We start from the raw sequence: 26,122 nt of genomic DNA, 5'->3' as shown, positions 1-26,122 counted from the left end.
GCCAGAGGGAAATGAGCACATGGAACTTGACCCTTATGATGTGGAGCTCTTATGCCCAGGGGGACCCTCTAGGGAACAGCTGTGCCTTGGGCAACCGGTCTGTCCAACTCTTGAAAGCCTGATGCAGCAAGCTGCTGCACAGAAGCAGGGAGATGCCAGTGGCTCCCACAGGGTCTATTGGTCAGAGGGTCTCTTTTATACTGAGGCCAGAGACCTCAAACCTGGTGCCACAGAGGAGTGCCTCAGTTGTGTAAAGAGTTCTTACTCAGATTGGCAAATGACATCTCCCTAGCTGGACATCCCCCTAGCTGGACATCTGGGCCAGATGAAAACTTGGAAAAGACTTGGCAACCACTTTTATCGGCCACAGATGTCCCAAAAAGGAAAGGAGTATGTCAGCTCTTGTGTCACCTGTCAAGCCAGTGGCAAAACAGGTGGACATCCAAATCCCCCTGAATTCCACTCCAAATGGTTGGGGTTCCCTTTGAAAGGGTAAGTGTGGGTATAGTAGGTCCACTTGAACCTCCCAAAGCCTCAGGAAACAAATACATGTTGGTAGTAGTGGATCATGCTACCAGGTATCCTGAAGCCATTCCCCTTAGGTCTACTGCAACCCCTGCAGTAGGCAAGGCCCTCTTTGGTGTTTTCACCATGGTAGGGTTTCCTAAGGAGGTAGTATCAGACCATGGTTCCAACTTCATATCTGCATACTTGACACACATGTGGGATAAGTATGAAGTGGCTTATAAGTTCACAGCACCTTATCATAAACAAATGGCCTTGTTGAAATATTCATCAAGACATTGAAAGGCAAGATAATGGGTCTCCCTGAAAAACTCAAAAGGAGATAGAATGTGCTGTTACCCTGCCTGCTTTTTGCTTACAGAGAGGTGCCTCAGAAGAGAGTAGGGTTTTCACCCTTTCAACTTCCGTTTGGCTACCATGTATGTGGACCACTCTCTCTTGTGAGGGAAGGATAGGAGAAACCCCATCATGTACCAAAACAAGATGTGGGTGACTATGTGCTAGGTCTTTGTTCCAGTATCAGTGTACATGCTGTAAGCATCCAAATATCCGGAGGCCAGCCAGAAGCTCCAGAAGCTCTGGTATGACCAGAGGCCGCACAGGTGGAGTTCCAACCAGGGCAGTAGGTGTGAGCATTGGAGGCTGTGGCACCAAGGGCTCTCCAGGACAAATGGAATGGCCCTGCCCTATCCTAGAAAAGAAGAGTTAGGTCAACTACTTGGTAGACCTGGGCACCAGCAGGTCCCCCAAAAGGGTGATACTTGTGAACCACCTAAAACTTTTCTGTGACAGGGCTGATGTAACCGTGCTTGTTGTTACTGATGAGCATCAGGATTAATCCTGGGCAGTTAGCTCCACTACGCTCGTGGAGTTTGCAGAGTTTCCCACACTCCGCGCAGAGAGAAGTATTTTTCCTCGCTCACGCTCCTCAACGTCAAGTTGTTGAGCGCGATCGTGGGAAGGAAATCCACCTCCTGGCAAGATTTGTTCTCGCTCACACTCACCTAGGTGTTGTTGGTGAGTGCTAGCAAGGAGAATCAACCTCCTGAGAAAATTTCTCAAAGCAGGTGGTCGGATTTCTCAATGCGAGTAGTCGCGGCTGATCGCGACCACTGTCATTGAGCAACCTGTTCACATTGAGAATGCTGACGCTCGAGTAGAAAATCTACTTGAGCAGCAGAAAGGAACTTGCGCCCTCTTGCACTGCACATGGTTCCATTCACGATGATTTTACAGTATCGGACAAACACCCGGCATCGGACAAAAACCCTCCACTCAAAATCACTGTGAACGGCATGACCCTAAAGCAATCCGCCACTCGCAGAACTCCATGTAGCGCGGTGGAATTTATTTGTCACTGTGTGGAGTTCCTCTCGCGGAACTCCGTGAATTCTGCCCAGCCTTAATCAGGAGACAGAGAGTGAACTTCTCCCTGACCTCCTCTCTTACAGCTCCAAAGACGGGTCAGAAGATGGAGTTGTCTATTCAGACACCCTCTCTGCCAACAGTAAGTTGATTGTAGGCAGGTCCTGCATCAGTATGCACAGCTCTTCTCCTTCACCTGTGGACAGACACACTGGTGTACCCATGATGTGGACACTGGAGACAGCTTACCTGGTGAAATTAAAATGTATTGCCAGTCTGACCAGGTTAAGGAGAGCATCAAGGTTGAGGTGAGCATGATGCTGGAGTTGGGGGCCATTGAGCCATCTGAGAGTCCCTGGGCCAGCCCACTTGTCCTAGTCACCAAACCTTATCCACAGGGTGGAAAGAGAGAAATTCAGTTTTGAGTGGACTGTAGAGGCCTCAATACTGTCACTAAGACAGATGCACACCCCCATCCCCAGAGCTGATGAACTGATAGATACGTTAGGGGCTGCCACATTTTTCAGTACCTTTGATTTAACTGCAGGGTACTGGCAGATTGGCATGGCCCTTGGAACAAAATAAAAAACAGCATTCTTTAAACCTAATGGGTACTTCCAGTTGACTGTGATGCCCTTTGGTCTATAGAATGCCCCTGCCACCTTCCAAAGGTTGGTGAAGCAAGTCCTTGCTGTGTTGGAAGGCTTGATTACAGCATATCCTGATGATATTGCTGTGTTTAGATCCTCCTGCAGGATCACCTGGTCCACCAGGGGAAAATTTTACAGGCCCTACAAATTGTAGACATAACTATCAAAGCATACAAATACAAGATAGGGCAGGGAACTGTTGTATACTTGGGAAACCTTGTAGGTGGATGCCAAGTTCACCCACTGCAGCCCAAAATTCAGACAATTCGGGATTGGGAACCTACAACCTCCCAGACCCAAGTCCAGGTATTCCTTGGCTTGACTGGGTACTACAGGAGACATGTGAAGGGTTATGGATCCATTCTGACACCCCTCACATAACTCACTTCCAACAAGATGCCCAAGAAAGTGAACTGGACAGTTAGCTGTCAAAAGGCTGTTGAGACCATAAAAGAGGCAATGTGCTCAGGACCTATTCCCAGAGCTCCAGATTACTCCAAGCAGTTCATTGTGCAGACTTATGCCTCTGAGCTAGGGATAGCAGTGGTCCTATCCCAGACCCACACTGATAGCCAAGACAGCCTGTTGATTTCATTAGCAGGAGGTTACTCACGAGGGAACAGCGTTGGAGTGCCATTGAGAGGAAGGCCTTTGCTGTGGCCTTGTACCTGAAGAAGTTGAGACCAAACCTGTTTGGTACTCGCTTCATAGTTCAAACTGACCACAGACCTCTCAGATGGATAATGCAAATGTAAGATGTAAACGCTAAACTTTTGAGGTGATCCATCTCCGTACAGGGACTGGACTTTACCGTGGAACATAGACCTAGGACAACCCATGCCAATGCAGATGGCTTTTCCAGTTTTTTCCACTTAGACAATGAAGACTCTCTCTAGAAAGGTTCGTCTCATTCTTTTTCATTTGGGGGGTGTAGGAAAGTGCCCCTTTTTTCATGATTACTCCCCACTTTTTGCCTGACACTTGATGCACTCTAACTTGACGTGCTCTGGGTCCCTGCCAATCAGGTTCCCGAGGCCTGTGTTCTTTTCCAAAACTGAACCTTTGAACCCACAATTGGCCCATCTCTGGCCACATGGGCACTGTGACCATGGAAGGCTTCTAGGGCTGCAGCACCTATTGTGATTCCCTTAGAGACCCCGGCACCTTTACCTCCACACACTGCCATTGTAGTCTGCATATTTTGTTGCAGATAAAAGTAAAGATTCAAAATGGCACTGGCACACATGGCACTGGCACACAATGATGTGTGCCCTGCCTGTATCCAACTGCCTGTGGCCTAGGTAAGTCACCCCTCTAGCAGGGAGCACTAGACCTCTGGTGAGGGTACAGTTGCATGAGCACTGTACCCCTACAGTGTTCCAAGTGTATTCTTAGGCATTTTAAGAACAGTAAAGCCATCAAGATGATATAGTCTGTGAATTGGTCATTACGAACTCCACAACTTCATAATGGCTTGACTGAAACCTGGGAAGTTTGGTAGCAAACCTCTCAGCACATTAAACCCACATTGATGCCAGTGTGGATTTTAATTTAAAATGCACTCAGAAGGCATCTTATAGATGCCACCTGATAAACAACCAGCCCTGGTGTGGTTACTGAATGGCTGCCAGCCAGTTGCCACCACCAGAGAAGTTATGGGGCCCTGGGTAGAGGGCCTCCACTCTTTGGGTCCAGAAACAAAGCCCATCCTGGGCAGATGTGTCATGCGTCCTTAACCAGAATGGGCTGGGCACACGAAGGAGAAGCTTCAAAGGCCTGCCACCTTTGTAGCCAAACCTGTCTTTTGCTGCCCCATTAACTGACTTTCACCAGTTCTGACCCCCATTTTGGGTAGGAGAATTGGCAGAAAAACCAAGTTAGGAAGAGAGGTGTGCCCACCTTTGTCAACCGCACCTCTCAGGAAAGGGAGCCTAGGTGAAGCACTCATGTCAGTCCCCTCCATCTTGAAGATGCGGGGACACAGCCAATCAGAGAGAGCTCATGACCCCATCCTACTGGAGGGTGCCATAATAAGGGGTTTACTCACCCCAAGCAAGGGACCCATCGGTCCAACCTGCACTCCCCTGTAAGGCCTCTACATTTTTTATTAAGGGGTGACCCTGAACCTTGCCTCTTCAAAATTGATAGGAAGAAAGAAGGACCGAAGAGCTGTGCTGAACAAGGAAGTATAGGACAACAACTGCTTTGGCTCTAGCCCTATCGGCCTGTGCTGACTTACAATCAGCAAAACTCCAGTGTGTCCAGCTGCCGGCAGCCATCCAGAACCTGGAGGACCTGATTTGCCTTCCCCAAAAAGGCTCAGTCTCCCGTGAGCACCGGATTTACTCAACCAAAGGCTCTAACACAGAATACGGATCCCTCCAGTTCAGCAATTCTGCACCACTCTGCAGCCGGCACCCACAGCCCGGGTTTGAGTGGCCCAACACCATGAGAAGGTCTCCCCAGCAATCTTGTCCCAGGATCCGGTGATCTCCGATCTGCCTGAACCTTCTGCCCAACGCCTGCAGCCTCCATCTGCGGGGTCCCTCTGACCCCAACTAAAGCTGGTAAGACAACCCAACACCTAATGAAACCCCTGCACCAGACACCCCACGGCATTTGGTGGCCCAACCAATGGTGTCCAGGCTAGGCCACCTCTCTCCACCAATCTGCAAACATGGCTACTGGCTCACTACTGGTTAAGGGATGAATTCCACTTTACTCCTGAGGGGCCTTGGGGGCCAAGAAGCCCTCCTAGTACCTCCTGTAAGCCCCACACAGCGGGATTCCTGAGAGCTGGTCATAGGCCCGCCCCCTTTCTTTAACACTCTGCAAACACCACTACTACTTAAAAAACATAGAAATTCACTGAAAAAAACAGAGGTTACAAGGATGTTATAGTTAGGTATTAGCATTTCAAAAAGCCTTAGAAATTCACTGAAAAAAAACAAAGGTTACAGGGACATTATCGTTAGGCTCAGACTTTAATCATACAAAACCAATTAAATTAAGCATTTATAGTTAGCTGAGATAACTATAACTAGCGCCACAATACACTGATTTTGACCTCATATATGACATCACTCATCACATGGCCAGTGACATCACTGATAACATCTCAAATGATATGTTTTTTGTCCAGGGAGGATATGGCTTTGCAGTTCGGGCTGGACGGTTCCCATGATGGACAGGGTCAAGACTGGTTTGCATATGGCTGGGTCCAAACAGGGGTGACATGGTGAGAAAAAGAAAAATGAATTTAACTCCTTGCGTGCTGATGATGGCCCCCGTCTGTCATGCATTACAGTGCTCGTGTGCTGATGACGGCTGGGGGCCCGTCATGAACCCGCCCACTCTTCGAAACGGCCGCACAGGCGCAGAATCGCGGCCGCGCCCAAGGGGTTAATCCATATCTCTTAACTGAGGGTGAATGCATGACTTATTAAGCATTCTGTCCATCATTTGTTTGTGCAGCACTTTTTGCCCCAAGTGGGAATGGTATCCCCAGATGTGTGTCTCTTGCTCACTGTGCCACTGGATTCAAGCTAGCCTGGCTGATGAGGGGTAATACCCCAACATTGGTCCCAGGACGTTTGTTTCTGGTCCAGGGAGGACCCCGCCTGGCAGTTCAGGCTGGACTGTTACCATGTGGAGCAGGGTCAAGACTGATTTACATTTGGCTGGTTCTAAATTGGGCTGGCATGGTGAGACAAAGAATGATGACTTTATCTCAGATCTCTTGAGTGAAGGAGAATGCATGATTTATTCATCATTCTGTCCATCATTTGTTTGCACAGTGAAAATCACTGGTATCAGCAGATTTTTTCAGATGCCTTGTGATTTTAGTGAACAAATGATACAGTCCAGCATCCCGCTCTCAAAAGTGTTCCAGCTTCAGACACCCTTGCACTTCAACATTTGCCACTTTTATGGGCCGATCAATACATTGGCCACAGTCTAACATCAAAGCGGATGGTCAAGGATGTCATGTTTACACACAATTGCTGTTACTACATTTAAATGTTACCCCTACATAATCTTCATTAAAACTAGGTGGTTTGCTAAAGACTGTTGTACTAAAAATTGTGTTGCGATTCTAAAACTTTTGGGAAGCAGTGCACCAAATACATTTTTTTCATTGACAAACCAAATTTGTAATAATGATGGCAATCTTAATTATGTCAATCAGGGCTGGGAAAGTTTTTTACCAGCTGGACATGTTAAGCTCTATGGGCCAGATGTACAAAACATTAATTCCAAAGAAAGTGGTCACATATTGGGCAACAAACGTTTGGTTCAGATAACACAATTTTAAATTATAGTAGGTTGCAATTTGACCTACCACATCAATATTCATGAGATAGATGCTGCAGCCTAAAGAGTTGTCAAAATATTTATTATATGCTTACCCTCATTTACCCTTACAATTAGACAAACTGCAGCATTTCCATTTACTATAGAGGCAATGATCCTCTGATGACTCTTTCTCCGCCGATAGAAGTGGGGGAAGTAGGGTGACCAAACTCTGCGTTAGCTGTCCAATGAGGACCATTAATTTGAAGCCAGCTCACAAGTCTGAGATCAAATTTAGGTACACCATTCTCAGGACCACGCTATAGAAGTGAAGAATCACTACGGGAAGGCCCAACTGCCAGAAGAAGTTAAGTCAAACTAGAACCATACAAACCGCTATGGAAGCAGAACTTGGTGCTCCGTAAAAGCTAGCTGATTCTCCCTAAGACACATTTAAATCATTTGTAAACAGCACAGTTTAAATGGAAAAACCAACAGGACTCAATAATAGACTCAGACAGGAATTTGATTTATTTGGTTATTGTAATAGATTTTCAATATCTAATTCCATGAGCCGTTTCTTAAGCAGTTCAGTCAAGAATATCACAGCTTTCATTACAATGCAAACCATTTAGGCCAGGTTTAAAGGATGGTTCATTTTCTCAAAAGATAAACAGTTGTAGAGTTACAAAGTCCTATCACCATTAAGGTAGAAGGACAGTTCGTTGTCTAACAGCTCAAAATCCTAAGCAAAAGGGTTCAAGTTTAGAGTCCATTATGGGCATGTCCATTGGCATAAGACAAAGTAATGAGGAAAATAAAAATAAAAAATGTGAATTGGTTTGGCGAAGAATATTTAGTCCATCAGCAATTGATTGTAGCAACGACAAATAATCCAAATAAGAGAAAAGTTCTCAACATTGATCAACACAGCATTCTGGTCCCAAAGCAAGAAATATGAAAATGGCATTCTTGGTCAAGAGACAAAAATCAATAGTGTTGTCCCTCCGTTGCTCCTTTGGGGTTTCTTCTTTTACAAAGTTTTTTAGACAGTCCCAATGATGTGGCATTACACCATCATTGAAAAACTATCACATGTCCATTGTCTGATAGAGCCACCTAAGACATTCACAATGTCGAGAAAGTTTACATGCTAGTCATGAAAAACCAAACAACTGAAGTCCACATAGGCCTGGTATTGAAAGAAAAGAAAAACAATGTAACAACTATAGCAACAGCTGAGCTCCTGTTCCCGCAGGAATAATTCTCTGTGAACATAGCAGAAAGATTAAGGAATGTCAAGGTTTAGGTGTGTACAGAAACAAAGAAGCAACATTTTACTTGTAGAAATGTCCCATCATACGAAATCCGGGTAAAGGTCAGCACTATAAAAAACATTTCAAAAAGGCCTTTAAGCTAGCCCTTCACATCCAAAATAAAATGAGCTTTACATCAATAGCACAGATACTGAAATAAAATCAATTTAATTAGTGGACTTTATCAAAACTTTCACCAAATTATTATACTAGAATGTATTATTATTAGAAATACCTTACTGCCACAATTTTCTTCAACATTCATATGAGTACATATTTTTCTAAAATCACGTCACAAAAATCAATTTTGGTTTTTCATAAACTATACAATCTCTAATGATTTTGTACGGAGTTTTACGTTTGTACATCATGTCTACTCAATTCTGCCCCGACTTTGAACAATAGTGTATTGACTGAAAAGGCATTAGAAAAACTTGGCCACCTCACTTGACATCATAATCTCATCATTATGAGTTAATAAGCAATATGTGCATGAGAAATTCTTGTTAATGGAACTTGTTTATATGCATTAGTATTACTTTACGTATGTGTCTACTTCATCTCGTGCTTCAAAGCATGCTTTTAAAGTGCTTCTACTGCTTCTTTTTCATTTTGTGTGGTACTGTGTCAAACGTGTGCAACGTGTACTTTCAGCTTTTCATATCTTCTGTCAATGAATACATTGTGTTCTATGATTTTTTAAATCATGCTGGATCATAGGTCACACATTGTGACTCACTGCAGTTGGATGCCATCACAGCAATGGTGCTCTACATGTCAATGATTACATTGAAATAAACCTTTTGTTTTTTAAATGCAGTCCATTTTCCTTGAAGGGAACGGGGCTGCATTTAAAAAGAAAAGCTACATTTTTTTAACCTGATTGAATGTTGGAGTTTGTTCCATGGACCACTGCCTATTCCCATCAATCTTATTTATTACATTCACAAAGGTGAAAGGGTCAGAAGGGAACTCCTTCCCATTTTCAAACGTGTTAGTACCCCAACAAGGAAGTCAGTACTTTGTCAATGTGCTGCGACTGGATTACATTGACATGTACAATAACGAATCGCTATTTGGAAGGGGCACTCTAAATACACCCCTTCAAAGTAGCGATTCGCAATGCCTTACTAACCCCATTTTTACATTCAGTAACATTTTGCTAAAACGCGAAAGGGGTAGTAGTTTTAAAAAACTAATTTTGTGGCCTCCAACAAAGTGATTTTGCGAACTGAAGGCTGTAGAACTGCAAAAATGGCGTTGTACATCTGGCCCCTAATCTCAATTTAGGTGCACAAAAGTCTTTGACAATTGGGCCTCCTTGTTTTCAAGGATCAACGGGGATGGCAATGGCAAGTGCAGCACTAAGACTTTAGTTTCAAATGGTGAACAGTGTCTCTTGCACCATGAACTGAATCTGCGTGATTTAATTTTTACCTTTCATTAGCAATTTGACAGAGTTTTTGGTCAATACGTCAGTGGGTGACTACTCAATGCAATAGTGATGCTATAACCGGTTCTCTCGATCTGACCCATTTATTTTTTTGCTCTGGAACCCATTTGCTCAGTGACCCCACGTTGTTAAGATGTAGTATAGTGTACTGAACGACATTATGCACTGGATCGTTTTGTTGTTGTTCACAGATACAATATAAGTGTAATACCCTTACCGAGAGCATTGACTCGTTTTTTGCATCACCAAAGTTAATTGTGTACTTAGTTATAACACAATTAATCTCTTGCTCTATTCATGAAACTTTCTATCCAAACGTCACAAATCAGAGTAACAAAAGTCCAGTCCTGCATCCCAGATAGAATGTCAGTTACAGCAAGAAATGGCTACACGGAATCACAACCTCTGTTTCAGATAAAACTGTGGGGCATATTTACAAGCAGGTAACTCCACCAGAACATCACTTTTTCCAATATTCGGGTGGAGTTTAGTCCTTCCCTTATTTACAGAGTTGAGTTAAGCCACTTAACCAGCTCGTCATGAGTCATGGTGGAGCTGTGCTCATGACGAGCTGGTCTTGTCATAACGGCTCTGCGCCGCCCACGCGTGATTATTTCCCCACCTCTGCGGGTGAATTAATCAGTGGGCGGGGTCGTGACAAGACCAGCTCGTCATGAGCACAGCTCCACCGTGACTCATGACGAGCTGGTCTCGTCACGAGCACCGCTGTGCCGTGCTCAACCCCCTGCCCCCTGCACCATGCACCATGGGGAAATTACCCAGCAGCGAAGGGGTTAATGCCACCTTGTAAATAATGCCCTGATTCACGCATCACTTAGCGGTAAAGGGATGTGCAATTGTTTTTTACGCTTGCCCATAATTACAAGGTATAAAATATTGCCAGGGAATGCCTGGTCTTATTCAGGCAATACGATGAGAAATGCTTCCTTTCTACTCATATTTTGCTCTTTCCATGTGTGCTGCATTCTGCAGCACACATAGAACCAGCTAAGCGTCTATAAATATTGCCTATGTGCAGGAAGGTGTCCCTTCCTGCACATGAACAATCATCCCTGAAGCACATGCACCCTTGCAGCATGGCACAAGGGTGCCTGCACTGGAGCTAGGCATCTTCTTTAGCACCAGCGCTAGGGGAAATGCAGGGGTGCACCGCATTCTTGTCACTATGGCACATCCCTATGTTTTTAAACTGATGGAGCACGTCATTACCAATTTTGGTGTAACACCACGCTCCGCCAGTTTCTTGTAAATATGCCCCTGTATCTCTTAAACATTTGTTCCAAATCCATTTGAATGAAAATTCTTTTAATCTGATTTTTTTCTCATTAAGTGTGTCACATACTGTGTTCAAAGAAGTCCTGTCAATGTTATACATTAAATCGAAAATGTAGTTAACCTTTTGCTATCTAAACCAATACTCATTTTTCATGGTCTTAAACACTCTTTGCCAATCCACAATTGTAATTATTATAAAATAGATATCTACGTTCACGCCTACAATTGCCGTTCCATGTTAGTTGTAAGTTGTAACCCATGCTAATGCATTTAAAAAACCTACTTAAATGAGCCTACTAAATATATGATTGTGTACAGTTAACAAGGTCATTTTAGGTTATATTTCATTTAGGCTTCATGGACTTTTATTAGAAGACAACGCACATATTTTTTTTAATAACCTCTCCCCTTTTCTAGCCACTGAAATTGAAACAGTGAAATGTGTTGTGAAGCCGTTTTCAGATATTTTCAGTAACCAAGAGTACGACTGCAAAGCACGTTGGTCTGACAGAGAACAGAGCTGAAAGGACATATTTCCAATTATATGCGGACAGCCTAGCAAACATGCTCTCTCCATCTTTGTATGCCCTGTAATATTTCCAAAAGGCTTTCCCACTGTTTGCGTTGAGGGAAAAGTACATTTGAAAAAGAGCGTCTTGTAATCATGTACTTGAAGCATTCGTCAGTGTTTCTTACATTTTGTCACGACAGACTTGTCTGTTTCAATCATCTTTCAGACAGGAGTAGGTGCCTTGCAGTAATTACTATAATGTCTTCCCTCGCAAGGCGCTGTGGATGTCAAAAGTACAGTACAATAGGAGTTCGAGCCAGCAGGAAAAGTTCATGGTTTATTTCTCTTTTTGCTTGTATGTGAATTGCAATTTTAAAAGCCACCACAAACCCCTGAAAAAAGGTGGCCTTGGTGCCCCTCAAACAGATGACGATTGTAACAAATCCACATATTGGGTTATGACGATTTTTGAACATGTTGAAAAGGTGAATAAGGCGTATGAGTTTATGTAATTTAACAAAAAGTTAAAAAAGAAATATAAACTCAAGATTTGGAGAAGCTGGATTTGCAGTCTCTTTGTTTTGCCAATGCTCAGTATGGATAGCTGATGATATACACTTGATTGTTGACTGTTCCCGTCTTGCTGCTTTCTAGGTTTATGTCACTAGAATGCTTTCCGGTTTATTTAAAACTGATTATAAATACTAATTACCTTATTAGGCAGGTATACCCAGTAACTATCATAACTTTGTGTTTGTGGCAATAACTGTTGTTTGACTTTGTATGGCAAGTAATGGATCCGAATTGTGCCTCCTGGCATTAAAAATTGGTGGAGTCAGCTGTTACATTATTTTGAATTAGAAGCTGCCATTTTTAGGTCGAGCATTTCGAAACCTCGTGAATATACTTTAGCATATACTTATATGTGTATGTACTTTGTGGGCTCTGGAGATCATCCCTAGGACTTGTCGCCTTCCGCTTAGGGACTTTTTTTCTGTTCAACTGCCTCCATTTATTTGTCTTGATAGAAAACGACCAGTAGAGGTCAGTAACATACCAGAATTGCTTTCTGCTTGTTCAACTGCCTCTATTTAACTGTCTTGATTGAAAACGACCAGTAGAGGTCAGTAAAATACCAGATTTGCTTTCTACCGAGGGACTTTATTTGTTTTATTTTTCTGGCAACTTCCTCTATTTAACTTTCTTGAAAGAAAATGACCAGCAGAGGTCAGTAAAAATCTCTTTAGCATTCTCTGGATTTCAGTCCTTAGAAATTATCATCCATGAGCACACGTAGACAATAATATTTTTTTCATATCTTGTATTTTCAGTGATATGACCACAGAAGGCCCTGATTTTATATTAATAACAGAGCTTTGGACTATACCATTTCCCGCCCAAAGGCAATATTTCTCTTGATGTGTTCCCATACCTGGCGTGCCACGCAGTTTGGTGCTTACTTTCCCTCCATGTTAAAGAGCAGTAGATGTTTGAGCACCCAGGCTAATGTGCTGCAAAGCTAAATACATATAAGGTCCCAAAGGCGAGACTGATTGCATTGCAAATGCTTTTTATGCTAACTGCGTAGTTGGACATAAGCTATTTTACATGAATTGTGGTCATATTTATGAGTTTAGTAGTGCAGGGCAGTGCAGCAAGCCAACTTTCTATGCTGTGTCACAGTGAATTGGCAGGAATGCACAGTATTTATCCAATCTTGTCCTTTCCCCTTGCGCTGACGCCATTTTGGCAGCCTAGCTCCAATGCAGGCACCCTTGCACAATGGTGCAAGGGCACCGTGTTGTAGGCAGGATTTTGGTTTGTGCAGAAAGGGACACCTACCTGCACAAAAACAATCATGAGATGCTTTTTCCTCCTTCTAAGTGTCCTGCATTGCAAAAAGAAAAACAGCTAGGAGAAATATACAGATTTTCCACTTCAAGCCTCCCCTGGGAGGAGTATTTTTTGGAGCATTCCCAGGTATACAAGGACTTATAAATATGGAAATGTGTCAAATACCATGGTGCACATGGAACACCTACCGAGCGCAGCGTAACGCGCTGCATTGCGTTATGGAATATTTTTGGAGCCAGCCAAAATGGCTCTGCGTTGCTTCACATATATGACTTAAGGTTTGTATCACTCTTTCGCCGCTTTGCATGGTCATAAAAATGGCCTTTAGGGTCCACTTGTGTCATGCGTATTCAGTTTGAAGTTATAATTGCGTTTATGGAAATATGGTCTGCCTTGTTCACATTTTACTGTATTATTTTATACAATAGCTTGTGCATTACATAGTAGAAGAATTTGTTTTGGTTCTTCTCACTTTAAGATTTTTATTTTAAAAAAAAATGTCCCTGGATCAAGGTAATAACAAGGGACATACTTACAAAATAATTAGGCAATGTGACACTGCAAGCCATCTTGCTGCACCCAGCTGTGTCATTAAGAAAGTGCAGTTATGCTTCGTATTTACAACAATATGACACATCTCTGCTTTCCTCTGCGCTGGCTGGTAATAGGCTTCCTAGGGCCAGTTAGAACTGGGGGTCTCTAGTTGGCAGAGGTAGGTACCTTTCTCCAAATAGGGACCCTTGCTTATAGTCAGGGTAAGGAGGATACACACTTTAGATAACCCCTGCTCACCCCCTTGGTAGCTTGGCATAAGCAGGCAGGCTTATCCCAAAGGCAATGTGTAAAGTATTTGTACCAGCACTCACAGTAACACAGTGAAAACACCACAAATGGACACCACAACAGTTTAGAAAAATAAAATGTCATTATCTAAACTAAACAACACCAAAACAACAAAAATCCAACATACAGATACTCAGTAGAATGTCTTTTAAAAGGGTTGTTGAAAAAATAAACTTGTAGATGGTAAATGCGTCACTTTTCCCCCAAAGTACCTCAGATACGTAATGCAGAACAAAGAAAAGGGTCACAGAGAAGGCGATGCGCAGACTCTTCCTGCGCTCCGGTTGCGATGCGACAAGATGGCACCTTGATGCATTGCGTCGATCCGGTGTGATGCGATAAAATGGCGTCTTTGGTGCGATGTGTCAACGTGGGTCCGATGCGTGCACACCCGGTGGCCTTGCACAGAAATCACTGGTTTCTTGAGCCACGAAAGGCTTCACGACATGCTTCTCCGTGAGGCAATGGTGATCAGCGGCAACACACTTCCTTGGTGATGCAATGGCGGCTGCTGCGGCGGCATCATGCTTCTCCCTCGTTGTATCGCGCTTCAGCTCCCAGCAGCAAGGGCCTCACACACAGGTACAGGCACCTCAGGGCAGGGCAGAACTTCCAGCAAGTAAGTCAGGGAAGCTTGCGGTGAAGTCCTTTTGTGCCTGGGACTTCAGAAACAGGAGGCCAGCTCTTCTCAGGCACTTGGAGACTGTTCTTCAGATGGACACAGCACTCAGCAAAGTCCTTATTCAAGCAGGGAACACAGCACACAGCAAAGTCCCTTGATCCTCTCAGCAGAAACAGCAAACTGCAGGCCAGCCGCAGACACACAGCAAGGGCAGTACCTTTCCTCAGTCTCTTCAGCTGATCCTCTTTGGCAGGGATTCCTCTTGATCACAAAGTAGTCTAAAGTTCAGGGGGTTCAGTCCTCATATTTAAACCCCAAAAGTCTTTGTTCTCTATGTGTGAGGTTCCTGGACCCCTTCCAAACCAGTTCTGGGTAAACTTTGCCAATGCACAACTTCTTCCTTTGTCAGTGTGGGCCAGGGTCATCAGTCGCACCACAGGAGGTGGAGCCTGCATTGTGGAAGGCAGGCACAGCCCTATTCAGGTCCAGGTGCTACTCCTCCAACCACTCCAAATGCAGATAGGTCTATTCAGCCTGGTGCTGACTCACCCAGATTCCTGAAGCCACCCAAGCCTCTGTCACTCCCAAACCAGACAGTCAAGTCACACAAACAGGAAGAGGCACACAGAAAGGTTGAACAAGAAAATAGCCACTTTCTAAAAGTGCTATTTTCAAACACAGAATTTAAAAACCATCCATCCTAAAAGATGTGTTATTACATTCTGAGTTCAGGGAAACCAGACTCCAGTTTTCTATTTCACTCCTATGGGAAGATATGCAAGTAAACATGTTACACAGCATTCCCCATTCTGGCCTATAGGCAAGATAGCTTTGCAATAGTGAAAAACGAAATTGGCACACTAGTATATGTCCTACTTTTTGCATACACTGCACCCTGCCCAGGGGGGTACCCTGGGCTAAGCATGGGCGTAAAATCCGTTCCGCTCGCGGAATTTGCGAATTTTTGACAAATTCCAAAATTGTCAAAAAATTCGCAATTCGCAAGCTTGCGGATTTGTTTGCTTGCTTGCGAGACTTTTTGTCCGCGAGCACGCAAAAAAGGATGCGAACACGCAATTGCACAACACAAGCATGCAAGTAGCCCATGTACGACCGCATGGGTAACCTCGCGGTAGCTGCGCTGAACAAATCCAGCGAACACGCAAAAAACCCACAAATACGCAAAAAGCCCCGCAAACACGCAAAAAAAATCGCAAATTCGCAAATTTCGCAGACCGCAAATTCGCTTTCGCGCGAATTCATGTACTGCGAATTCGCAAATTTCGCCCATACTTACCCTGGGCCTACCATAAGGGTGTCCTAGGTGTAAGAAAAGGGAAGGGTAAGGCCTGGCAAGTGGGTACACTGGCCAGGTTGACATGGCAGTTTAACTGCTACAAGGACTGCAATGGCAGTCATGAGACCTCTTTTCAGGGCTACTTATGTGGGTGGCACAATCAGTGCTGCAAGCCCACTATTTGAATTTGAATTACTAGCCCTGGCACACTTAGTGCATTTTAATAAGGACCTACTGGTAAAGCAAATATGCCAAACATGGATAACCAATCAGCATAACAATTTACACGGGGAGCACTTGCACTTTGACACTGATCAGCAGTGGCAAAGTGCCCAAAGCATCTAAACCAGTTAAAACAAAATCCAGCACAGTGTCAAAAATACAGGAGGTAGAGGCAAAAAGTCAGGGGAAACCACTCCAAGGATGCCAGGTCTAGCAGGGCCAATGCAGGCACCCTTGCACCTTGGTGCAAAGGTGTCTGCATTGCAGGGAGGATTATTTATGTGCAAGAAAGGACCCCTTTGTGCACAAAAACAATTATTGATGGCATATTCCTCCTTCTATGTGAGCTGCAGAATGCAAGATGCATAGAAAGAGGAAAAACGAGGAGAAATAAAGGTCTGTCTCCTCATTGCGCCACTTTAACGTCTCCCCGGGTATGCATTAAAATCCCACGTATTCCCAGGTTTACCAAATGCATCAGAATCCATGGGTGTTGCGTGGGTACACCCACAGCAACACCCATGGAACAAACCTTTCACTCAGAGTAATGCGTTGAAGGGGGACATATTTACAAGGCATGAAAAGCCATGCAGCATGGCTTTACGTGGCCTTGTAAATATGGGCCAGCACACTGCTCCACCGGAGCCTCAAAAAAGCACTTCGGTGGAGCAAGGGCCTTGTAAATATGCCCTTCAGTATGCAGTATGTGTGCTGAGATAAGGAACACATATACAAAGGACTGCAAACTTTGGCACGGGTACAGGAAAACACCTTCCTGAAGAATACGCATGCCTGCCCACCCTCCACTTGCTGTGTAAACCTGAACACAGTAAAAGCCTTTGATTGACTTTGGGAGTGGTTTGGATGGTTAATATTGCAAGGCAAAAAAAGTGCATGTGCACCAATTGGAGTATATTGGCTTTTATAGAACTGAACTGTACCTATTGTGAGATGATAATTATTATATCTTTCCGGAAGTATAATTGTAACTTAAACTCTGAGTGGCACAACACAAAGCACCACATTTTATGAATATGGCAGTAAGTCAGATATTCAGGTTCCTCTTTCAGTTGTAGAAGAGCTGTGCATGAGCTATGCATACAAGGACGTGGGAAGGACGGACCAAGTATAGGTCGTTTAGCTGTTCCCCTAAGGATTAGGGGCCATTTTCCACAACTGAGGAAGAAAGTACTGCTGTGCTTGTATCTGTATAGAAAATAGACAGCCTTGTGAGCTGCACACATGCCCAAATTAAACTGAAGAAGTGACTACAGAGATCCAGTTGTCACTAGGTTTGCCATGGGACTGTAGCCTAAGAGAAAGGCATGCGTGGCACTAGTATGCTTCCTACCACTATCTAGCTCAACTGATAGAAAAGAGCTATATGATTACTTGAACCTTTCCCTACACTTCCCCGTGAGAGATCCCTCTGTGGCGGAGCTGTGTTCACATGGTGGAGGGAAGAGCTCAAGATCCTCCCAGGCACACTAGTTCTTTATGCTTGTAACCAGAGTCACTCTTCTGCTGCTCCCTTTGTGACCAGAGACATTGGTTCAATGGTCTTTCATGCACTGTTAGGTTGTTTGCTGGAATCCCAAGCACAGTGTTCGCTGCATCCTAACTCCACCCTGAGCACAAGACAGTTATCCTGGTGGCCCTAGCTTGTTAACCTGCCCAGCATCAAACTGTGTCTAAGCTAACTAAACCAGGGTCACCCTTATCAATCAATCATATAATTTGTAAAGCGCACTACATACCCGCAAGGGTTTCAAGGTGCTGAGGGGGGGGGGAGGAAGGGGGTGCTGTTGCTACTGGTCGAACAGCCAGGTCTTGAGTTGCCTCCTGAAGGTTAGAAGGTCTTTGGTTTGTCGTAGGATGAGGGGGTGGGTGTTCCAGGTCTTGACGGCGCGGTGGGAGAAGGATTTGCCTCCAGCTGTGGTTCGGCATATGCGTGGGATGGTAGCCAGGGAGAGGTCTGCGGAGCGGAGATTCCTGTTGGGTACGTAGAGGGAGAATCGACTGTTGAGATAGGCTGGGCCGGTCTTGTGGAGTGCCTTGTTTGTGTGGATCAGGAGCTTGAATGAGATTCTACTGTCGACAGGGAGCCAGTGCAGGTTCCTCAGGTGGGGGGGGTGATGTGGTCGCGGCACGGGAGGTCAAGGATCAGGCGTGCAGAGGCATTCTGGATTCTTTAGTCTGTTGATTAACGTGGTCGGGGCTCCGGCATAGAGTGCGTTTCCGTAGTCGAGTCTGCTGTGGCCTAGGGCCTGAGTGACTGTTTTCCTTGTGTCTGTCGGGATCCATCTGTAGATTTTGCGGAGCATATGGAGGGTATTGAAGCAGGAGGAGGAGACAGCGTTGACTTATTTTTGTCATGGTGAGTTTCGAGTTGAGGATGACTCCCAGGTTGCGTGCGTGGTTGGTGGGTGCGGGGCGATCCTCAGTGATGTGGGCCACCAGGAATCGTCCCACGCTGAGAGGTTGGGCCAGAGGATGAGAATCTCCGTCTTGTCTGTGTTCAGTTTAAGTTGGCTATCTTCCATCCAGTCGGCGACGGCCTTCATTCCCTGGCGTAGGTTGGATTTGGCAGTGAGGGGGTCCTTGGTGAGAGAGAGGATCAGTTGTGTGTCGTCGGCATAGGAGATTATGTTGAGGTCGTGATGTTGGGCGATGCGTGCGAGAGGCGCCATGTAGACGTTGAACAGCGTCGGGCTGAGGGAGGATCCCTGTGGGACGCCGCAGATGATCTCGGAGGCTTTGGATTGGAACGGGGGTTGGCAGACTCTCTGGGTTTTGCCGGAGAGGAAGGAGGAGGTCCAGTCAAGGGCCTCGTCTCGGATCTCTGCGTCGTGGAGTCATGTACATAGCTCCTTGCTGTTGTGTCGTTGTTGTTGAGGTGGTCTCTTGGCGGTCCTGATGAGGTGGTGGTGGTTGCGGATGGCGTCTTTGTGGGCTGTGCGGCTGTGCGGCAATGTCTCGCTGAGCCATATGTTCTCCAACTTCTGACAGGTGTGCTTTGATGCTAGCAGTTCCGGGGTGAACCAGTTGGCTCTCTTGTTGGTGTCTTTCAGGGTTGGATTTTTCAGCAGGGCTAAGGTGTTGGCGCAGTCGTCAATCCATCGTCTGAGGGTGCGTGCACCCTCGTCGGGGTTGGTTGGTGGTTTGAGTGCGAGGTTTGTCTGTAGTTGTACTTCCGTGATTTTGCCCCAGCAGCGACGGGGGATCTGTAGGCTGCAGTGAGGTGCGACGGGTTTCTGGAAGGTTAAGTGGATGCAGTGGTGGTCGGTCCAGGTGGGTTCGGGGATGTGGCTGATGGAGACGTGTGGGCTAGATAAGAAGATGGCGTAGAGCGTGTGTCCGGCGATGTGGGTTGGCGATGTGACAAGCTGTTTCAGTCCGAGGTTGGCGAGGTTGTCTATCAGGGTGGCAGAGTTGCTGTTGTTGTTGTTCTCCAGGTGGAAGTTCAGGTCTCCTAGGAGGCTGTAGTTGGTGGAGGTCAGTGTGTGCTGATGAAGTCGGCGATGGTGTAGCAGAATTGCGGTCGGGTCTGGGTGGTCTGAAGATGAGGGTGCCTCTTAGGGTAGTCTTGGGGTCTGTGTGGATCTGGAAATGCATGTGTTCGGTGGTGCTGAGAGTGTCATCCATTTTTGTTGAGAACCTGATGGTTTTCATGTGGACGATGGCGATTCCTCCTCCAACTCCGTTGGTGCGGTCTCTGCGGGCAATCTTATATCCGTCGGGGATGGCTATGGCGATGTCTGGGGAGGAGGCTTCGTTCATCCAGGTCTCGGTCAGGAAGGCGACGTCCGGAGATGCGGTGTCGAGTAGAAACCAGAGCTCGACGGCATGTTTGCGTGTGGAGTGGGTGTTGATCAGGATGCATCGGAGCTGGTTATGTTTTGTCGTGGCGGGTGTCTCTGCCTCTTCGATGGAGGAGCAGCAGTTCTGGCAGGCGAAGGGGCCGAAGGTGCGCTTCGGGGTGGCTCTGCAGCAGGCGGGGGTTCATCCTGGGTTGGGAGCAATGAGGGTGCTGGTGTTGTATCGGAGGTGGTCTTCATGGCTGGTGCGGGGGCCAGGGGTTCTGGCACTGGGCGCGGTCCAGGAGCGGACCGGCGCAGACGGGCTAGCCTTAGGCGTGCCTGTGCGTGTACGCTGCGCGGCCACACAGCTGCTGCCATTTTAAGGGGAGCTGGGAGGGAGGAGCAGTTTGGAGGCGGGAGGCGGGAGACAGGGGTCAGTGAGTGGGCACGGTGGGGCGGGGCCGCACAGGCTGCAGTGGCGGGAAAGCGTTCAGTGGGCAAGGGGGGCAAGCCAAGTGCACAGGGCACAAAGCGCTGGTGGAGCTGCAGTGGGGGGGAGCGACCTACCTGGAAGGTCTCGGTCGCTCTGCTCACCGCACAGCTGCCGCCAATTTATTTATTTATTTATTTTTTTATTACATTTTTTATTTATTGCAAGCAAGTCAGATTATATACATTTTTCCAAAAATTAAACACAAAGAGCTACATGCCTTTAAAAATACATACAAAAAACCTCCAAGAGCGTAAAACAGTAAAAACATATCAATTCAACATACAAAACAAGAGTGAAAGAAAGAGGAAAAAAATTGCAATATCATCAAGCTAAGCAACAAGCATAGGACTATCCCAGCTCCCCCTGAATCCACTGTTGAACTGGCGCCCATATTTTCCCTCCTAAAGCTCTTTTTTTCCGTCCCTTTGTTCTATAAATAGCATGTTCTAAATTATACGTAGCTAACAAACGAGCCCTCCAGGTGCAAAAGGATGCTGAGTCTGGACTAATCCATTCTTGAGTAATACAACCTCGCAGGATTGCCATGGAGATAAACATCAGATTTCTCTTTTAGTCTATTAGAGTGGTCGAAGAGACCTCTATCAGTACTAGCTCCGCTGTTAATTTTAGTGAAAGACCAAGTAATGTAGAAAGAAAAGATTGAATTGCAGAGAGTAATGGGTTTAACTGTGGACAGAAAAAAACATAAGAGCTGCATCCGCAGCATACAACCCACATCTACCTGCAAGATATACCATTTGTTGTTCTCCATTTGGAAATTTTTGCGGGGGTATAATATAGATCGAAAAGAGCCATATAGTGCTGGGTGCGGGTTCCACCTGTCAAAAGAATGGAATTAGCCAAGGAAATAGACTCCACTATCATAATATTATCTGACCCCAGCTTCTCAACCCATTTCTCTTGAACGCTCAGTAAGTCTACCGGGCATAATGATATTAATAGATTATAAAGAAAACCAATCTTTTTTTTACTGTATAAGCTATCAATCAAAGGAATCTTCTGTAGACCAGAACGTTCTGAAGGCGTTAAAGTGTTAAGAAAGCTATGCAACTGGAGGTATTTAAAATAGTCAACATTTGTAAGAATAAACTTAAGTTGAAGGTCCGGAATGGATATCATACAATTATTCTGCCATAAATCACCAAGACAATTAATCCCGGAGTTGCGCCATTTCGTCATTATATGATCTCTAAAGATAGGAGGAAAAATATGTGGTGAGGACAAAGGGGTATATGTCAGAATTTTTTAAATCCCTACATGGCGCCTAATAAACTTCCAAACACGGAACGCTGCTTTCAGGGTCTTAAATTTTGTTTTTTGTAGTAGCTGGGTTCTACATTTTTTAACAGGCAGCCACGAACTTCGACCCCTAAAGCAAACTCGAATATAGATGGAGCATGAGATTCTGAAATTTGCGCCTTAGCACCTATTATTAAAGGGGTAATAAACTGTAATACAGACACGAAATAATAAAACATGAAATGCGGAATACCCAACCCCCCCTTGCCTTTGGAGGATACGTCTTTTTATAAGCTCTTCGCTGATGCTTATACCCCCACAAAATTCTCGCAGCCATCCTCTTCAATTGTTTAAAAAAGCTAAGAGGAAATTCGAGAGGTATAGTTCTAAATAGGTATAATAATTTCGGCAATATTAATATTTTTAGCACATTATTCCTTCCATATAAGGACAGGTGCAAATGATCAATCCGTTCCCATGTGGAATTAGCCTTTTTAAGAACTGGGTTGAAATTAAGTTCTGGAATAGCAGACACCGGGGTTGTAATCTGAATGCCCAAGTATGTTGCAACAGACACTGTATTCAGCTGAGCAGGGGGGTTCTGGCCGACAAATAGGGTTTGGGTCTTGGACATATTCAATTTATACCCCAAAAACGCACCAAACTGAGTTGCCAGCTCAACAATCTTTGGTATAGCCTTTACGATATCTGTGGTAAGCACCACCACATCGTCCGCATAGGCAAGTGCTCTATATGTGGTACCTCCAACGTCAACTGGAGTTATGTCTTCCGCTTGGTTCAGTTCGTTGAGAAAGATATCAATATAAATAGCAAAAAGAAGCGGTGAAGACGGACACCCTTATCTTGTACCTAGATAGATAGGAAACAGACCAGACTTATTTGGCCCAATTTTAACACAAGAAGTTGGTGATCGTACAGAGATTTCATTGCCACTATCATACGTGGTCCAAACCCTTTCAGAGAGAGCAGATCCCAAAGATAGGGCCAGGCCACCCTGTCGAATGCCTTTTCGGCATCCAAAAAGGGTGACCCCTATGGGTATAATAGTGCACTGTGCCCAGTCCATTAAGGCAATAGCCCTCCGGACATGATCGGAAGTGTCCCGATTGGGAATAAATCCATTTTGCCAGCGTGACACTATACGAGAAATAACCCCTGAAATTCGAGTCGCTAGAATTTTTGAGTAGACTTTGCTATCAGCATTAATAAGTCCTGCTGCCGCCAATTTAAGGGTAGCTGGGAGGGAGAAGCAGCTGGGAGGTGGGAAGTAGGGGTCAACGAGTGGGCATGGGGGGGCGGGGCTGCAGGGGCAGCAGCGGCGGGAAAGCAATCAGTGGGCAAGGGGGGGACAAGCCAAGGGCATGGGGTGCAAAGCGCTGGTGGAGCTGCAGCGGGGGGGAGTGACCTACCTGGAAGGTCGCTTATGAAACCTAGTTCAACGTTCCACATCTGAGATCCTTCCCCCCTTCCCGCCCCTACCATAGCATATCAGCCATGACTGAAGAGAACCTGCTAGGGGGTGAGCAGGTGATCCTCATCTGGGACATACAGATAGTTCCCGCTGTTGGATTTCTCAGAAAGTCTGCTTTGTTGAACCACTATATTGACAGTTATCTAGTGAACCCCAAGTATGGGATGTTATAAGTTAGCAGTAGAGATACTGTGTTTTTGGAGTAATAATTAATGTATATCAATTTCTAAAGTGACATAACTGACTTAACACTCAATTTTTTATGTGCTATTAAGTGAGTGTTATATATGGATTTCATCCCTATGCCACACCACAAGTAAGCCACAAGTGAGACTTGACTATTTCACCTCGCTACCTCCTCAAAGTCAAAACCTAAAATTGACATAGATACATGTGAAATCCGGTAGCTCACAGTAGTATCTGTCTTCTGTTGTTCCAAGCATAGGCAATACTTGTGAATACGATTGCCCAGCAGCTCCTGAGACTCATTGGCCACGGAGAGAATGGTACTGAGGCTGTCATTACTAATGATATGTCTGCCTCCTCCCTACAGCCCTTTCTCTAATAACTCAGTGGGCTAAACCATGGGGTCTAAATGGGAAAAGTAAAATGTGAGGTGGTTGAAATAGCCTGATCAAAGGTTCTGAATCCTCATGTCCTATGAAAGTCTTGTTTACTGGAAGACCAACGGCTGCAGTACTTGGAAGTGGCTGCTATTCCTTCAAGAAAAAAGTAGATTAGGTAGCTGTCTGGTTGTTCATGTTACAGACAAATAGGCCAAAGTAACAAATAAAAAAGTTGATCCTTTGGGAAAAAACCCTTAGCAGATGGTGGATGTGTCACACATTACTTAAGCTATCAAAGGTGACCTTTTCTCTCTCAGTGGTCCCTGGCCCCATTTTATGTACTTATCTCCTTAAGTGTATAGGACAATTCCAAACCTATGAACATAGTGGCATCAACTTTAATACTAAATTAAATGAAGACAAGAGGTATGTAACTGTAAAACAAATAAATTCATTAGCACTGGCTTTATACTAATACTTCACTTACTCCAATAAAGTCTAATACGAAAATGAAAACAAAATGAAAGCTTAAACACAGTCTAAACTGCCTGTCTGACCTTTGCTACTTTTATAGACATCCTAATTGCACCCCTTTGTGAAATTTACATTGTTTATCATTGACTTCACCCAAGAAACTGCTTTGCAATGATAGTGGTAGTGCAAACGTCTTAGTTGCAAACATACTTGCAGAAGAAGATTCCTACTGAATCTGGTTGTGCATTTTCTCATGAGTTTACTATAGCACAAGAAGCAGTTTTCTGCCAAGACCATCAATCGGACAAACAGTGATCCATTCGGAGAACAAATAAATTCAACCTGTAAACCGTATCTTGCGGCTGTAGTTTCAACTAATCTTCCTCCTTCTGGTTTCACACCCAAGATCTGGGACAATATAGTTAATGGGATAAGGCAATACCTCTCCATTACCTCTTTCAAAGGTCAGCAAATTACCTTCTGCAAACCAACTTGTCGGAAATTGTGCTATTAACTTGACAGTGGGTGACGCCTACCAACTTAATCAACACAGTTCTGTTAGATCAAAACACATTCCTGGGAAAACCTCTGCTCAACCCCTGGTGGCTGTGGCACAGGCAGAAGGTGATCCGAGAGAAGTGCCTGTTAAGGTCAAGCAGGACCAACAATTCTGAAATAAAAAGCACAACATGATAAAATACCCAATGCAATATAGAAAAATAGAGGACATGTAATGAATACAAAAGGCACAATGATCATACCTGAAGACTTAGGGCCTGATTCAGATCTTGGTGGAGGGGAATACTCCATCACAAACGTGACAGATATCCTGTCTGCTGTATTAATATCCTGTTATATCCTATGGAGATTTTAATACAGTGGAAGGGATATCTGTCACAATTGTGACACAGTGTCCACACTCTGAGATCTAAATAAGGTCCTTAATCTTATGAATTTGAAGGCAAAATCTTCCAGAGGGGCAAGGTCCAAGTCTGGTCCTTTGTTGAAACAAGATATGTTATCATCGAGCTTCCGCCACAGCGGTTGGCATTGGAGCCAAATGCTCAGTGTAGGGCAAAAACAGATTTTGTGGCTGAAAGGAGATATTTATCCACAGCATAGATTTACCACTTCACCCCCTCTGAAATTTGACTTTCAGACTTACTGACGTTTGTGTGGGTCAAAATCCTCGAATTTGGCAAGGCAGCAAGTTATAGCTTGGCAGGGCTCCTCAAGGCCAGATGCAGTTTCGCAAGTTATCATTGCATCTGTTTTCATTCTACAAAAAGCTCCAAGTAGGACAAATTTGTTTTTCTTAGACGCCAAGGGTATGACCTACCCGTGAAATCTCATCACCTTGTCCTCACCCTTTGGAGGTGGAAAAAAAAACTAAAGTTCCACTTTCCTTCATCTGCTATGAAAAGTCTTACTGGTCAATCCTGCAATCTGAACTCCCCTGGGCAGGCTTCCAGGCATCATGTCTCTTTCCAGCCAAGTGTCCTTCAAGGTCCAGTCCTGTGTGGTAATCTGAGCCTTCCTGGAATCAGGAGTTCTTTTCTTTTTTTGTGTCCTTTAAACATGGACGGGAGGCCAAACATTTGATACTTGGAAAGCAGTTTTAGTCCCTGGGTGCCAACAGGAGTCGAAGTCCTTCATTGAGTCCTCTTTTTCCAGCAGGAGTCAGGATTCTTCTTCAGGTGAAGTCTTCCCTCGTTCTGTGGAGGCTGGGGTGGAGATGCCAGATTTATCCTGCGCACTAGGCAGTGTTAAAAAAAAGCTTTATTCGATTG

Source organism: Lissotriton helveticus, chromosome 2_1 (assembly GCF_964261635.1).
Source record: "Lissotriton helveticus chromosome 2_1, aLisHel1.1, whole genome shotgun sequence".
NCBI lineage: Eukaryota > Metazoa > Chordata > Amphibia > Caudata > Salamandridae > Lissotriton > Lissotriton helveticus.
The sequence above is the reverse complement of the archived record's forward strand: the minus strand, read 5'-3'. Positions refer to the sequence as shown.